We start from the raw sequence: 13,762 nt of genomic DNA, 5'->3' as shown, positions 1-13,762 counted from the left end.
AAACAATAGCTTTCAATCATTAGACAACAAGCTGTACAGCATAGTGGTCTCTGAGGAGAAACAAATGAGGATACCCTTACAATTGCCCAGCTTTCTGTCTGTAGTTTCAGGCTGAAGTTCAGGAACCCAAATAGTAGGAGTCCACTGCAGCCCTGCATTAAGGATACGGAGTATTTGGCAAGGCTGAAGTGGCTGGGATTGAGAAGGCAGTGCACCTGAGAGAGGAGAACTGTAGGAGAGGTCTCAAAGGTCTGCCGAGGTTCGCCTCCAGTCTCTAGCCCAGTAGTGATCAGAGCATTTCTGTGAGGAAACTACTCAAAATGAGGAAAAGGAATAGGTGGAATGATTCTCGGAGCTCACACAAGGCTAGGAATAATTTACATTTCCAGAAACCAGCTTCTCTGCCTGGGGTAATAGGCAAAAGGATACGGCCAGAGTAGGAGAGCTAGATTAGATTAAAGGCTACAGTGGACCTGGCTGACAAACTTAAAAGCAAATCAAAAGGAATGTCACATTATTTCCAGATATCTTAATTGAAAACCACAATAAATTTCAAAATATTTAAGGGATTGTTCCCTTAAAAAATTTGACATTTCACAACATTTCAATAAAAAATTATGAGACATACAAGGAAGCAGGAAACCAGGACCCATAATAAGGAGAAAAATCAATGTAAACATATTCAGAAATGACATAGGTCATTATTCCATAATAATAGAAAAGAACATTAAAAGAATCATGTATTTTCCAAATAATCAAGGAGGTTGAGGAAAACATGAGTATGCTGAGAAATATGAAACATACAAAATAGACCCAATTTGAACTTCTAAAGAATAAAAATACAGTGCTTGAGATTAAAAACAAAAAAAACATTGGATAGGCTTACCAGCAGATAAGACACTATAGATGAAAAAGTTATAGAACTTGAAGATGAAACTTCAGTAGTAAGGACTTCACCTGAAGTGCAAAAATAGAGTTCTAGATTTGTATTAAGTATTAACAATAAATACTAACAAGAGGTGGACATGTATGATTAGCCTGTGTGGGGTCACCCAATGTAGATGAAAAGAGACTGGACTGCACTCTGGACTGCAGCAGTAGTAGTTTCTTAGTTGAGTTCCTTAAGACTTCGTCATTACATTATTAATAAGAATTTGCATCAGAACACTGTATATGCTATGATGTATACATAACTAGTATCTAGACCTCACCATGGAATATATGCTTAGATATTCTCAACAAATCCTGGAAAGTAACTTGTATGGCAAAAGTCCCAAAATGGTGATCTATAGAGGGTAACACATAGATCGTCTCTCGTATGTTTGCTCAGTTAAAGTTAAACTTGAATGTCTTCAGGTAGTGCATGTCTTCATGTTGGCATAGATTCCAAAATACCTACCCTCTAAGATAATTTGAATTGTGACTCCCTTTTGTGAGGGTGTTTTACAATGTTTCCTGAACTGCCTAAAGTCCACATGACTACAAAAGACAAAGACAACCATTGTCTTTTATGTAAATTTGTTTTAATTAAGACTGATTTGTATTTGGCATGCTGCATGTTACCTATACGGTACCAGAAATGATAAAAAAAAAAAAAAATTATGCAGCTGTTCATAGGCAAAGCACATCTGTCAAACATATCTAAATATATATCTTTGTTTCTTCATTTCCAGAAACGGTTATGGCCCTAGTAACAACAACAACAAAAAAAAGATTAATTACTGCACATTGTCGTCCACACTGTGCTGAGGCACTAAGGAAGCAAAACCTAGAGATAAAATTCAAACTTCTTAAAACTACTGTATAAACTCCTTCATTTGTAGTCACAGCAGGTTTAGTGTTTGACCTGTAAAGCTAATAAAGACTGGAGACCTCACTTTCTTATTGACAAGCACTGTTGAGCTCTTCGTTGCAGTTCAAACTGAAGAGCATTCCTAATAAGATTTTTTTTCTAGCTCATTTTCTTACAAATGAAGGCTCTTCTTTACTTTCTCCTTAGTTATGGAAAATAAGATCACTAACCTCTTGCTGATCATGGCTGCTGAATGAAGCAAAGATTTAATTGTTCAAATAATCTTCCAGCCTCCATGTATCAAATGTCCTTTATACTTTGATTTTGAGTACTTTGGATTATTCTCTTTTACATGAAGTTACTTCATTTTGTTACCTGTCACATTCACTGGATTTCATAATTATAAATTAATGTATCTAAGGAAAATTTACGAGTAATGGACTTTAGCCCACTATGGACTATGATTTTTACTTGGTCATTTGGGCATTTAGAATTGTTTTTGATAATATTTCATGGCAATTCTGCAACTTAAAAAAATAAATATTCCTAGCATTTGGAGTTTTATACCAGAATTAATCTTCTGTAAATAAGCAGAGCCAGAAACAAGTCCCTCATCAACCCGATTACACCGTCTACTTGAGAAAGTGATCATATTCATTTATAGGTGATATCTTTTGCTCAGTTGTAATTTGAATTCTCCTTTCCTCCAGGTCATTTATGTGTCAGGCCACAGAAAGTCTCTCACGACTACATCTTTTGAAGTTGGGTTGTCCCTTTTTATTTATCTGTTACAAGTGTTTACTTCTTCCAGAGCACATCTTTTCTCCTAAAGAAAATTTTACATCTATTTAAATGTCTTGCCACCTTTCCCTTGCCAGGCTGACTGACTTTTAAACCTAAACATTTGGAGTGTAAAAATTCAATGATGTGTGCTAAGTTTTCCATCTATTTTAGGCAAATCCATCCACCACTTCACCTTTACCTAGCTGCTCAGTACTATCTTCCAAAGAACCCAAGCATATCTGGCAGGTGTTATCTATCTTGGCTGAAATCTGTGCTGCTTTCCAACATTGTAAGATGAGTCTACACTAGGGTTGGATAAAAAAATTGGAAGAAATTGTATGGAAGAAAGTATGTGTAGCTTTATCATATTACCTAATATTTTAGTTTTATGGTAGGTAATTCGTGAACCTAATAATTCCCTTGTGCACAAATGGATGATTTGAAGAAAAATAATAATTAATGAACACCTACTTTGTGTCTGGTATTTAACTAGATATGTTTACAGTTTCTTACAAATGTAAATACGAAGAGACATCCCTAAAACAACATTCTGTTTTAGTGTTTCTAAATCTAACAAATATAGGCTCCATAACTTCGAGGTCATTATGAATGAGAAACTATTTTTAATAGTGTTTGTAATAGTTTCCTATTGCAGTTATTAACAAAATAACACAAACACGGTAGCTTAAAACAACACTCATTTATTCTCTTACAGTTCTGGAGGTGAGAGAGTCCAAAATTAGTTACACTGGGTTAAAATCAAGGTATTGGCAAGGCTGTGCTTTCTCTAAGGCTCTAAGGGGAGAATCCTGTCCATTGGTTTTCCAGCTTCTGGAGCAGCATTCCTTGTATTCCTTGGCTGGTGGGCCCTCTTCCATCTTTAAAACAAGCAAAATCCCATCTTGTTTCAGTAGTCACATTGTCTTCTGTTTTGTAGTCAAGTTTCCCTCTGACTCTCTCTTGTAACACACTTGTTTACATTCAGGACCCAACCAGACAAACCAGGATAATCTTAAGATCCTGAATTTATTATCTTTTGGGGAAAAAAACTAACACTCACAGGTTCCAGAGATTAGGACCTGGATGTTGCTGGAGTCATTTTCAGCCCATCAGAGAGTCTGAAGCAGCTCCTTACCTCAGGATTTTAATTTATTTTTTTAAATGAAGTCATTAATTGTGAAGAATTAAATTTGGACTATGAGGTCAAGACCATTCAGTTTTTCAAAGAGTTCATCTCAACATATTAATATATATTCAACTATCAACATTAAATTAAGGCTTTTTATGTTGTGTTCACTTCAAAGCCTACTCTCTGAAAAATAATGAAATCTAAGTCAGTGTGAACATAGATGATGCCCAGGCCTAATCCTCTCCTTTCAGCATCTTGATTTTGAATTAACACCATTCTATTTGCTGCCAGTGATAGCTTCGATTGGAGTTATCTTTATTTGTTTAAGTCTTAAGTTTAAGGAGAATATTTGCCAATGATTTTCTATGTTTCCCAACTATTTTCTTCTTAAATATAAGTGTAGGTGCTAGATTGTGTACTTTAGGTTTAAAGGCCCCTGAAATGTTTAGATCACTAAAGAAAAATTTAAGCATGATAAATATTAATGGAGGGAAAGTGGGAAAATATTTCAAACGAAAATAACAGCATAAGTAGAGGTGAGAGAAGTTCATGTGTCATCTACTATGGGATTTGACCTCCTACAAACTGTACTGTGTCTTCTTAATACTTATTGTACTAGGATCACTTACTTTCTTACCCAGACTGAAGGCAAGATTGTGGCTTTTCCATATAGCTTCAACTTCTAGTTCTATGTCTGGAATATGATCAGAAAACAAGGATTTGAAGCAAATTGAATTAGATTGCATAAGATGTGAAATATGAGTTTGATCAGAGCAAAACTGCTTAGATTTGTAAGAATTGGTGGCAGGGTGAGTCATATGGGAAAAGAAATGGGTCACATTTTTGAGGTCCTTTAAAACCATGGGGGAAATTTTGATCTATAAACTACATTAAGATTGGACAGTAAAGGGCAGTTCATAGAGTTTTTAATTCTGACCTAAGATAATGAGAGTCGGATTCATGGTTAAATCCGTGAATGTCGAGGAAAAGAGAACACAGGTGGGTGGAATTTCAAAGGAAAATGGCTAGGATGACATTGCCAACTCGATATTTAATGTATTTGCATGCAAGCTTTTTCTGCATTTTAAAACTCTTTTTATTATTCAGCTTGAAAGCAGTATTCATAATTTTGTCCTCTTTGTTTTTAAAGATTTTTCCAGGTTTTAAAAATTATCATTATGAAAACTAGATATAAGAAATCATATTTCAGGGCTCTTGGGTGCCTCAGTTGGTTAAGCCTCCAACTCTTGATTTCAGCTCAGGTCATGATCTCACAGTTTGTGTGTTCAAGCCCCACACTGATAGTACTGAGCCTGCTTGGAATTCTCTCTCTCCCACTTTCTCTGCCCTTCCCTGCTCACTCTCTTTCTATCAAAAAATAAATTAAAAAATTTAAGAAATCATATTTCACCATTTCATGAAGTATTTATTTATTTATTCCAAGTCTAATGATTGCAAGTTACCAGGTGCAAGTCACCATTCAGCTATATTTTAAGTATTTATAAATTATAGCTCTAATATTATTTCCAAGTGTTGTTTCAGGACTCAGATTCACTCAAATATCTAATACAGACATTTCCACTGTGTCCAATAAATATTACCTCATTTTCCTATGTGAATAAGTAAAAATTTTCATTATTACTGGGGCACTTGCAAGGCTCAATTGGTTAAGCATCTGACTCTTGATTTAGGCTCAGGTAATGATCTTGCAGTTCGTGGGTTTGAGCCCCACATCAGGCTCTATGCTAACAGTGCGGAGCCTGCTTGGGATTCCCTCTTTCTCTTTGCTCCTCCACTGCTCACATTCTCTCTCTCTCTCTCTCTCTCTCTCTCTCTCTCTCTCTCTCAATAAATAAAGATTTAAAACTATGTTTCCGGGGCGCCTGGGTGGCTTAGTCGGTTAAGCTTCCGACTTTCGCTTAGGTCATGATCTCGCGGTTCGTGGGTTCGAGTCCCGCGTCGGGCTCTGTGCTGACTGCCAGCTCAGAGCCTGGAGCCTGTTTCAGAGTCTGTGATTCCCTCTCTCTCTGACCCTCCCCTGCTCACTCTGTCTCTCTCTCTCTCTCTCCTGGAAATAAATAAAAACATTTAAAAAATAAATAAATAAAACTATGTTTCCATTACTACTAACCTTACTTTGTAAAAATACCATTTTATTAATTTAACCTTCCCTTGGCCGAAGTTATTCTTTCTTGACATACATCTGAATTACAATCCTTGTACTAAAACAAAATAGAAGATGAATTATTTCGTTATTTAATTTAAGAAGTATTTGCTGTGTACCTAGTATACTCATAGCACTGAAAGGAGCACATAATCTATATGTTTTAATATTTTTATTTTCATCCAATTAAAAAAATTAATTGTAATCACAGTATAGCGAACATATAGTATTTTTTAGTTTCAGGGGTACAATATAAGATTCAACAATTCAGGGGCACCTGAGTGGCTCAGTCAGTTGAGCGAGCATCCGACTTCGACTCAGGTCAAGATCTCACGGATCGTGGTTCGAGCCCTGCGTGGGGCTCTGTGCTGACAGCTAGCTCAGAACTTGGAGCCTGCTTCGCATTGTGTGTCTCCCTCTCTCTCTGACCCTCCCCTACTCACGCTCTCTCTCTCTCTCAGAAATAAATAACACATTAAAAATTTTTAAAAAAGGTTCAACAATTCAAAAATTACTCAGTGCTCCTCACAATATGTGTACTCTTTAATATCATCCCCTATTTCACCCATCCCCCCACCCACCTCCCCTCTGGTTACCAGCAGTTTATCTCTTTACACTTAAGTGTCCATTTCTGAGTTTCTCTTTCTCTTTTTGTTGAGGACTTTCATTCAATTTTTAAACTTTTCCAAATCTACATCTTCTCAGACACTGTGTGTCTTCCATCTCTATCCTGACACATCCATTTCTACTATTTCTTTAGCCTACTGTAAATAAATTACATAAATATATAGTACAAATATACTTAATCAATTCTTAATTTTGACTGAAAATGTATATCACTGTGTGGTTTAGTTCTACCTTTATATCCCAGTTCAAGAATATCTTCAAATTTTATTTGTATTTTTTCCAGTTCAGGAGACATTCACTTTAAAGTATTGCTTGATTTGAGGATTTTGTAATAATATGTCAATTTTAAAGTAATCCCTGATAATTTTTTTCCACACTCTTTCAACTAAATATGTAATTTCTTCTATAAGAAAACTTAATCATCCAAAAGATAATGATATAAAGAATAATAACACATTAATTTGTAAATTAGGTGGTGTATATTAGCTAAAGCAAAATAGAATATGAAATAATCTATGTTAGACATAAACAGATGGTATATGATGTCAGACTATGGATTGATTTGTTATTTTCAATAAAGGCATAAGTACATTATGCAGTAATGACTTTATATATTGATCAGTTTTTCAGGATGCTTTCCTTTTGAGACTCTTTTTGAAGTGATAGTGACATTCTTGAAATAAAGGATACTTTCTCTCTAACTCCAATTAATCTTATTAAGCTATAAATATTTTGTTGAATAAACATAAGAAAAAATATTAGAATAACAAAACGTTTTTTTGCAAGAGTGCTTTATGGGACACAAAATACAATGTTTCTTATAGGTTAAACACAATAGATTTTCTTAATTTAAAAATGGTAAATTGATTTATATTAATTTGCTTGCAAAGTCCTAGTCATTTACAGATATTATTATTATTTTAATAGAAATGGTTTAGTTAAATAAAAGTGTCAGGGAGAACCAACTGTTAGAGTTGAACTAATGATTATTATTTAGTTATAGAGTTGATGAATGTTGTATGAAATGGAGGCTCAAGGGGATGCAGAATGACTAGGCATTTGGTATCAGAGTTGCTTAGTTGCTGGTACCCAGCAACAATCTACAATAAAAAATTATTGGGAGAAGAATCTCTTTTTGTTACCTTAGAAGTGATTCTTTCTTGAAGACCTATGTAAAATTCTAATATCTGTATACCAGAGAATCAGTCTTGCTCAAATATCTATGGCCTTGACATCACATTCTATTTCAAGTCCTGCCTTCTATGTCCTTTACTCTAACATTAATATTCTTTTCTGGTTTTTTTCTTCACTTTAGTTTTTTCAGCTTATACCATTCTGTTGTTCAATTGCTTACTGGATTATTTTATACTTGAACATGATAACATCCTGTGCTGCTAAAAGAGCTCATTACCTGCTGTTACTTTAACATTACTATTGACCAGAAGGATAGAATTGACTCAGTGACTCACCCCAGTCAGTGACATGCAGAGTATTTAAACAGAAGATGTGTAGCCCTTTTGTGCATAATTTCAAGGGTAAGCATCAAGTGATACAAGAGGAACATTCAGCTGACCAGTAGAAATCAGGGTCACCTTGAGGAGGTATGGGCATAATCAATAAATCAATATTTTAGACTTGAAAATAAAAGAAATATTTTTCTTATCTATGTCATACTATATTTATATCTATATAATATATCCTATTATTTTAAATTAGTCTAAAGAAGCATATATAAAGAATATATATAAAGAACATCTGTATTTTTTCTTATCTATATCATATATATAATGCATTTTATTATTTTAAATTAGTCTAAAGAAATAAAATATGGCCACTGTGAATTTAAAGAAGAATAAGAATATTTAAGCAGATAATTCAATATAAAGTAAATTTTATTCTTAGATTTAATGTATACTTTATGAAGTCAAAGCTGTTACTATTGATGTGTATTTTGTCTGCTAGATGGTATGATCTCTAAGTCACAGGAAGCATTTATAATTGCATGAGAGAAAGAGGTGGTTTCTTTCTCAGATTATTTTGTTATTTTAAACATGATCAAAAGTTTCTTTTTCTTGCCTTTTTTGGTGGCTTTTAAATGCTTCTTCATTATAAACAATGATAAAAAAGTGATGCCTTAGAACATATTTCCCTTAAAGGATTGTTGTCAGGATTAAATAAGATAATCACACATATAAAGAGTGTGTGATCTTTAGATCTGGTCCATAGAACATATTTCATTGATGCCCTTTTACTTCTCTCTTGAAGAAAAGTGTACTGGAAAATGTAATAGCATAAAAAATTCAGCATGGTTTTGAACTAATGTTTAATTGGGCTGAACATTAGAGAAAGGATTAGAAAATGTAAAGATTGTAGTGAATCGTCAACATAAGAGATGAGAAAGAGAGGAGATAGAAATTGCACAATTGTATTTTGTAAACCGCATGGTTTTTCTCTTTTTATTTCATTCTCTCTCTTCTTCACACCTGCATTACGTATAGAAACTTCTACTTCCTGTCTGTCCTTTGCTCTTGGCCTAGAGTCATGGCTGATTATTTGGATTTCTTTGGAAAGGAGAGGGTCCAAACAGCTCCAATGGTCCTTTTCTTAGCATCTATGACTATGAGTCTTTCTTAATTAAGAAGATTCAATTTCTCTATAAGCAAAGGCTACATTCTGTAACCTCCCTCTTCCACAGGCAAATCCTAGAAGCTTCTCACAAGTGATTTATTTCACACTTACATCTAAGAATAATAACAATTGTAGGGTTCAGTTTAGAAGTCTCCTTTATATAGTTTTGCTGGATCCCAGGCTTTATTCCTTCTAGTGACTTTATTAACATCTAAGATTTCACAGTATCCCAGTTGAATTTTCCGTAGCCATCCAGCAGAAAAAGAGAAAATATGCAGGGGATATTTGAGTAGGTTTTATGGGCCTGGAGGCTTCATTCACTTCTGCCCTCATTCTGTTGGCCAAATCTTAGTCAACCAATTGTACTGATGTGAAACAAAACCCAGGAAGAAAAGATACAGATTATTGCATATCTAGCACCTAGGTTGTAGCTAGCCTCTGCCATGATTATGATGATTGTTGGTTTGGAATAATCATTATTATATACTGTATCCTGGATCTGCACCTAAGATGTTCTAGATTAGATACAAATAAGTCATTAATAGCTGTTGTTATAAATACCTTCTACCCAGGTATTTACTACCGTGTATACAATGAAAGACAACTAGTAAAATCTCCTATGTGAGTGACCTCACACTCCATAGTAGGTGAGGGAATGAAAGAAAATGGATTTTAGATGCTTGTGTACTGTAGGAAAGCTACCTTTGGTACATATCCCCAAAATAAATGGGGAAACAAAATAAAACAAAACCAAAAACTTCTGTTCCTTGGAGATGGGAAGAAAAGGGTAAGGAGTATTCACTCCAAGCTTTTGGAATATAAGTCTCTCCAATGGACAGGTAAATCCCCTTTATATGACCAAGATTCTGGATGTCAGTCCTTGAAGTATAAACACACACCTCCTGAGTTAGGTAAATATCTCTTGAGTTACCTCACTATTGATACATTGTAAATTGACTTCCCAGGCCTTGCACTTGGCCCAAACCTCAGGGTTCAACACAATATACTGAGAGTCAGCACACTACAGGGATGTTAAAATATTTTAACAGCCTGAAATGATAATGATGTTGATAAGCTAATACTTATTGAGGACTTGTTATGCTTTAAAAACTATTTCAGTGTGTTACTTAGAATTTGTAGTATCGTAGTAATCTCTACAATGCAGGAAGGTGGCTAGCACTTCAATCCTATTTCACAGATGAGAAAACAAAGACAAAAATAAGTTATTAAAGTGCCTAAGATCACACAGGTGGGCAGTGGTACAGATGGGATTTGAATACAGTTTGATCCTAGAGTATGAACAAAATAAATGCTTCATTAATAAAAGAAAAGAAAAGAAAAGAAAAAAGAAAATAGTGGAACAAAGAATCTTTGCACTGTTAAGCTCCTTCCTATAAGGTCCTTTCATCACATCTGTCTGGAATTCCTGACTACCATCACCCACTTGCCTTAGGTGCACTTACATGGATTTTCATGGAGCTTTTTTTTTGACCCAATAGTGTAAACACATTTATTGGACTGATTCACAATTAGAATGCAATTAACTTTGAGCCAGATATTTTATCTTATTTATTGTTGCCTCCTTAACGCCTAGCACAGAATCATTAAAAAAATATCTCATGATAACTATTTTTGGACAAATGATTAAAAACAGATTCTGCATACACATGTAGCTAATCCCTGATAAATAGTAATAGTCTATCCCTTTCTGCTCCTGAGGACCACAGTCTATTTGTGGAGTAAACCAAGGGAGAAGCAGATAACTGGTGAAAATACATTAATTATGGGCAAATTAAGAATCTTTCATCATCTATTTAGTCTGCTTATTCATAAATTATAATTTCAGTTTCTACTTATGCTTATTAAAACAAAAGCACACTCATAATAAGGGATTAAAAGATACAAGGAGGTGCCCCAAGCCTGAATCCTGGCATCTTTTTCTTCCTGGAACAGTGCGAGCTTTGCCACTCATTCCACCTTCTCCTCCAGCTATCAGTCCCCAAGCCCCATGCTGCACACAGCCACTAGGTCCAGCCTCTCAGCAGTGCAGTCATAATCTATACAGGTGCTGGGGGTCGTGCCAATGGGTCTTGGTGTCCTATTCCACCAGCTTACAGGGCCACTGGAAGTCCTGAAAAATGGCTGCAGGTCTGGTGAGGATAGGGTGCATCCAGGGTGAGAAGGACACCATGTAAGACCTGAATGACTGACTGCTCTTTTATGTAGAGATGGTAAGGATCCAGAAGGTTAACAACCACAGACTGGAGATCAAAATCTGGGAACACTTGGAGAAGAAAGGGACCCAGGTCAGATATTAGGGCATTACTTCAAGACCATCAAGGAGCTGAGGGCCCAGATCTTTACAAATTCTCTAGACAATGTCTGCATCGTTCTACAGATTGACAATGCCCATCATCCTCCTGATTAATTATAGTCAAGTATGAGACAAACCTGGCTGTGTGCCAGTCTGTGAAGAGTAACATCCATGGACTCCACAAGGTTTGATGACACTGTTGTCACTTGCCTGCAGTTGGGCATGGAGATTGAGGATCACAAGGAAGACCTGCCCTTCATAAAGAACCATGAGGAGAAGGTAAAGGGTCTAAAAAGCCAGATGGCCAACTCTAGGTTCACTATGAAGTTGGATGCCCCTAATCTCAGGACCTCAGAAGGATCATGGCAGACATGCAAGCCCAGTACCATAAGCTGGATTAGAAGAACCGAGAAGAGCTGGAAAAGTACTGGTCCTAGAAGACTGAGGAGAGCACCACAGTAGTCACTGTGTAAGCCACTGACAGGAGCAGCTGACGTGATGCTCAGGGAATGGAGATATATGGCCCAGTCCTTGGAGATCCACCTGGATTTGGTGAGATATCTGAAGGCCAAAAATCTGAAGGCCAGCTTAGAGAACAACCTGAGGGAGGAAGAGGCCCACTCAGCCATGCAGGTGGAGTAGCTTGACAGGATCCTACTGCAGCTGGTGTTGGAGTTGTCCCAGCTCTGGGCAGAAGGGCAGCACCAGACCCTGTGTAGGAGACCCTGATGAACATCAGGGTCAAGCTGGAGGCTGAGATCACCACCTACCACTGCCTGCTAGTACACAGAGAGGCCTTCAATCTTGGTGGCACCCTGGACAAATGCAACTCCATGCAAATCATATAAAAGACCACCACCTGCAGAATTGTGGAAGGCTAAGTGTCTTAGGTCAACAACACCCAAATTTTGAGACTTTGAAGAAGAAGAAGCAGGGTACCCTTTGAGGAGCAGGAGGCCTATAAATTAAGTAAAAAAATGGTTTAGGGGAAAGTTGACTGTATTAAAGAGTGAAATTTTTCTTCAGCGATAATATAACTGTAAACTTCAATCTAGCCATTGCCCTAATTGTCATGAATTCTGAAGTAATAAAAATCCTGAATAAATGAGATTTTTACCCTGTAATTGAAAGAGAATTATTTTAACTGACCTAGTTTCTTCTTTATCAGACAATTTAAATCCTTTTTTATTCATACATTTTATTGAAATACAATCATTATGTTCTTTATATGTGAAATATTGAAATCATTTTCTGAAACTTTACATCTTATTTTTGCTAAACACATCTATAAAATAAAGGAAAATATGAAGGTAATAAAACAATGGTTATGACCATTGAAATAGATTATTTGATGAAAGGGAAGCAATTACAGTAGTAAGTTTTATTAGTAATCCAAGAAATGAGGATGATTTCTTTTTCATTTTGATTATAGATATGTTCTCATGACATTTAAAAGTTTCTATTTAGAGTTAACATTAATCATTAGAGTTAATTTTAAAAATTATTAAGCCTTATTATTTTAAATGATGGACTTAATTCTATAACTGAAAAAGGAATAAATCAGCTTACTTGAAAGGTACAATAACGTTCTGGATACTAGAAACATCAGATGAATAGAAAGTTGTATTGAAGGACTACTATGTCTTAAAATGTAAACAAGTGACCCCTATTTTAGTGATAATGATTAGGCTGTTATAATACATATTTCCCTTAATATTAAAGGGAATTAAGCAAAATTCAATATTTTATCTAAATAAATTATATGTAGTCTTGTAATTTTTGCTTTACAAATCTTAAAGTTCACTGTTCAAGATATTATTTTATTAGGAAATCAGAGGGAAAAAGTAGTTTACAATTAATTTATATGTGAAATATTCAATGAAGAGTTATCTAATTGGTGTATTACAGATTTCAAATCTTTAAAAAGTTACTGTGTCTTTAACTAAGATAAACTTTATATCATAGGAATCCTAATTATAAATTTGACATTTCGACTGAGAAATCCCACTGGCTCTCTATGGAATAAGGTAACAATAAGACAAGAAGTACTTTTAAAAATCTCTTCAATAAAGCATGGCATTTAAAAATGTTATGACTTGGAAAAGGTGGACTACATATAGTATTTTTCTTTAAGGAAGATCTCTGGCTTAGTTTAAGTAATCTTTGAGAAACTTACTTGTCAATGAGTGTATGTTCGTCTGCTTCTTTTCTTGAAATTGGCAATTTTTTTTCTTTGTCTTTCATATCAACTTAAAAGGTGTGCTTAAAAGTTTAGAGTTGGGGCAGCTGGGTGGTTCAGTCGGTTAAGCTTCCCACTTCGGCTCA

At 35.2% G+C, this 13,762-nt stretch overlaps 1 pseudogene; it reads left to right on the top strand.

Annotated features, from left to right (window-relative positions):
- Positions 1 to 4,664: 4,664 nt before the first annotated feature.
- Positions 4,665 to 12,357, top strand: LOC120240607 (annotated as a pseudogene).
- Positions 12,358 to 13,762: the final 1,405 nt, after the last annotated feature.

Source organism: Hyaena hyaena, unplaced genomic scaffold, assembly GCF_003009895.1.
Source record: "Hyaena hyaena isolate Hyena2069 unplaced genomic scaffold, ASM300989v1 scaffold_255, whole genome shotgun sequence".
NCBI lineage: Eukaryota > Metazoa > Chordata > Mammalia > Carnivora > Hyaenidae > Hyaena > Hyaena hyaena.
This window is presented reverse-complemented; position numbering and strand designations above follow the sequence as displayed.